Source organism: Formica exsecta, unplaced genomic scaffold, assembly GCF_003651465.1.
Source record: "Formica exsecta isolate Colony F162 unplaced genomic scaffold, ASM365146v1 scaffold34, whole genome shotgun sequence".
NCBI classification, from domain to species: Eukaryota; Metazoa; Arthropoda; class Insecta; order Hymenoptera; family Formicidae; genus Formica; species Formica exsecta.
In genome coordinates this window covers 188,015-192,272 of record NW_021850653.1, presented here as the reverse complement: position 1 = coordinate 192,272, position 4,258 = coordinate 188,015, and the positions used below count along the sequence as shown (strand labels likewise).

At 37.6% G+C, this 4,258-nt stretch overlaps 1 long non-coding RNA gene across 1 annotated transcript in view; it reads right to left on the bottom strand.

Moving 5' to 3' along the window:
• LOC115238442 overlaps window positions 1-4,258 on the bottom strand; it is a 27,360-nt gene continuing 23,102 nt past the window's right edge. Inside the window, exon 2 of the long non-coding RNA XR_003884505.1 lies at window positions 1-3,713. This is a non-coding gene — a long non-coding RNA (uncharacterized LOC115238442). The remainder of the gene's footprint in view (window positions 3,714-4,258) is intronic.

Below are 4,258 nucleotides of genomic sequence, written 5' to 3'. Positions count from 1 at the left end.
TCAATCTTAAATCTAATTAACTGATGTTTAACTGATTCTATGTATTTTTTTTAGGAACAAAGATTTATATTCTCGCCACGCATTTAATATTAAATACTGCGATGATTTTAGTTTCTGTTATCTAATATGAGGATGACGTTCAATGTTTGTACGAAATGAGAGAATTATGAGGCGCATTTAGCGTCGAATGTGTGACAAGAATTTACACGATAACTTAAGCTGCGGTTAGATTTAGCTGAGATTGTTGAAACCGTTGGATCTGCTTCTCTGTCTTCCCTTTCCCTTTCCCTTTTCTCTGTCTATATCATAGCTAGAATTTAATTCAGGAAAGGGATGACGAATCGACAGAAATGCTCGATTGGCCGTGTCACGTGGCCCGAACAGCTATCTGTTGGTGTAACTCGGTGCTTAATCGTTTTATAACGCTCAGAGGATATATGTGTGTACGTCAGAATAGAAACACGAAGGTAGGCACACAGGGACAACACACGTGTGTACCTGCAGATTTTCCCTGGCCCGTTGTATATTACTTCCGCAATTATTACTTTTAATTCAGTGTTCTTTGTATCACACAAATGTCGAGCAAGTGTCATCCTATCTATTTATATACATAGTTTATTCCTCGGTCCAGCGGTATATCGATCATTACGCAATCGCCGCACACACGCACACACGCATATATACACAACGCGCGCGTCTTCTATGCGGATATATTCGCCAGTTATCGAAACGTTTTCGTTGAAGTTCGCCTATCGTAAATTGCATCCGGCACGCGCACCGCGCCCGCGGTGCCTTTATTATATTATACTTCGTCTCTTTGTCGCTTTATTATTGTATCTCCATATATCCGGTCGTCGCGGCTCGTAGAGGCCTTAAACGTTTTTTAAATTCAGTCACTGAGGATGATACAAACTCGAAATACATTTATAGAAAAATCGAGTTATATAATTTTTAAATCGAAACACATTAATCTCATTAAAAGTCCGATTATACAATAGGTACATAATTTTTTATTATTGTGTAAGTTATTAATTAATTAAATAATGAAATTATTTTTATATCTTGATCACACTTGTTTATTTTTTTAATATTAAAAATGAAATGCACCAGGAAAACCTCAGAGGCAACATTATTGCTAATTGCTTAATTAAGTACGTATTGTGTGTGTTTCGGTTTAAAGATTAATACGATAATTATACATTTATATATTTTGTGTGCAGTCCTTTGTATAGAGCTATTTATAGAGAACTATTATCTATAATCAGAATAATATTTCTATATAGAATTATCAGTTTGCAAATTTTTAAAAATTTCCGTTCTTCGACTAGAGAATAATGATGCGAAGCGTATACAGCATCGCAATGAACATATTAATGTGAGTTTTCGTCGAATCTCATGCTCGTCCTAATCAAAAATTTTTCCTCTATGGTCCTCCAGTCCGTATCGCCGATATTTCATCGAGAGAAAAAATGAAAAAAAAAAAAAATGAAAGGAAAATGCAGCGAAGGTCTCTCTTATGCGTGTTCGCCGTCGGCGCGTATTGTCACGCGACTCTACGACGCTGATCGTTTATTACAGAATGATCGCGCCACGACACACCACAGAATGCGGCTTGGTGGATTTTGCGTCGCCGCTCTATACGCTATATCGTCGCCGTCCCACTTTGGAAACGCCTCTCTTCCGCATTGATCCGTTCAATCTCACTGGCCCCGTCTCCTCGCCGCACGCCGGATTAAATTGCGCGCGTGGAAAAGCGTTTTCCTCTTTCGCGGCTTTCCGAGAGAGAGATTCCTTCTCGCGCTCCCGAGACACTTTCGTAAACACGATCGACTTATATCATCCCGCTATCATTCTCGGCGCGTCTTCGAGGCTACGAATGAATCATTTGTTAAGCGTTGCGCCGATCGCGATTGTGGAAAAACTATTATCCGCGCGCACAAAATATCGCGTATGCCGTCTTCGATGTCGATTAATTTTTTTGCCGAAATCCAAAGTATTTTATTTCTTCAATCGATTCAGTCCCGTCTCGTCCATATTTTATATATAAATTCAAGAATTTATTACATCCATAATTGGATGGAACAAACATGTGTCTCTCTTCATAGTGATACATTTATATTCTTTATAATATCATAGATTGGAATTGATTTGTAAATTCTGTTACAACGCGAAACAACGATATTCTATATGCTCGGACATACCACCGCAAAGACATGAATTATTCACATATGTAGCGGATTGTTTGTACTCAGTTGATCGATACAGGAGGGATATCGCGTTGATGCAAGTAGTTTCTCTTTATATTTGGCAAAGCTTCGTCAAGCATCGACAAAGCATCAGTAAGCAAGGCCACATGAGGGGAAACATAGTGTGAGGTTTACAATTGTTCATATTTATTTAAATCGAACTACAATCGCGAGGATTTTTATAGTCTTTTCAGGGCAGTGCATAAAATATATTTGAGGTTTTCGATTGTGCGTGCGTTTGTATACCCAATCATTACAGCAATTTATGACCATCTTCAGTTGGGAATTTGCTGAAATTCACCCCGCGTTACAGTGGTTACCACAAATCCGTTATTTGCGCGAGCGGTCGCCTTGGGAAACTGACGTAATTCGATACGTAATTAATAGCGCGATGGAACGCCCGCTATTTAGGCTCCCCTCATTTTCATCCGGATCTCTCTCTCTCTCTCTTCGTTTCTCTCGGCGCCGGGGCGAGTTGCGTTCGCTTGCGTAATCGCCTCGTCTCGTAATAAGTCTCTTCTCCGTCGCGATCTAATCCCGGGTCCCTGACGCCGAAGGCGCGTATAAATACGTCGCCTCGAAAATTTGCGCATCTGCCTTTGAGCGTTTAACGAAGCAATCATCGGACGCGCGCGCGTCTTATGCGCATCGACCGTTGAACCTTCCGAGATAAACCGTCCGAGACAATTTCGAGTGGTGGATTAACGTTAAATCTCGCATTTTTGTTTTAACATTACCGATATTGCGCGTAATGGCAAGTTTTCGTAATCTGTAGAGTCTTAAAGAAAGAATTGATGGGGATAATTTATAAGACAGAATTATATTTAGCTGTTCCGTCTGAATGTTTTTAAAGAATCCATAATTTTTTTTTCTGTTTTTATAAATTACCTCCACATTGGACTACAAGATGATATTACGCCATTAAATATTTTATTAATAATCTAGTCTCAATGATTGACACATCTTCTTCGCAGAAAAAAATAAATGAGAAGGGATTAATTCATATTTAGATTAATAAAAATGATAAATTGTATACTTATGTTAGCGAGAAAAAAAAGGTGGTTTTTGTGTCCATCTTCGACCTTGTCTTCTCAATCATTTGCTCGGGGGAGCCAGAATTAAGGTTGAGATTAGTCTTCTTAATCAATTCACAGGACGGTGCAGTGAGTGGAGGGGTTCGATTTTTTAACAGACACCCGTAATTATTCCGGAGAAGTTCTCTCATTTCGAGTTTCTCTTCGGCAAATAGAGAAACCTCTATATCTTTCAGATTTCCTGCGTATTTCTGCGCTTTCCAACCCCTCAATATACGTTGCGCGTCTATTGGAGATGCGTCGGCATTTTCTGGACAACACGAATATAACGGGTCAGCGCGTTTTTTCCCATGTTATGTTTTGCGTCACTATCTAACCCTCTTTCGTTCCTTCTCATTGGCGCCCTCAGCGATCGGCTATCGCTTTCTTTTCGCTAAACAAAAAGACATTTGACGTCAACAAAGTATACTTTTGTGCGAAAAATAAATGAAGGATTGATGAACATTAATTTTTGGTAAAGTTGTAAAATTTTTCTAATCTTTAAAATCTCACAATTATAGGAAACTTTTTTTTTAGCAATTTCTGCATAGTTAGAAAAAGATAAAAAGTCACAGATAAGATATATCTTATTATTACGATGGAAAATTCAGTGTAAAATATAAATTATGAATTTGATTGTAATTTTAAGATTAGGTATTCAATTTTTATAGAGAGGAATCTCTCTTCCAATTTTATTACTATTAATATTATTATTCTATTTATATATATTATATATTATTAATAAATTACATTTATCTATTTATGTATTGTTTAAATTTGATTTGTTTATTTTTTACGATATAAAAATGATCATTTTTTATTGCGTTCTCCGCGTTCTTGCCAAGGATTTGCACGCTGTTTGCGTTTACGTGCAGTTACGCGAGAAATGTAGACGAAAGAGAAATGATTTTATAATGAAACTTTCGCACATAACACTCT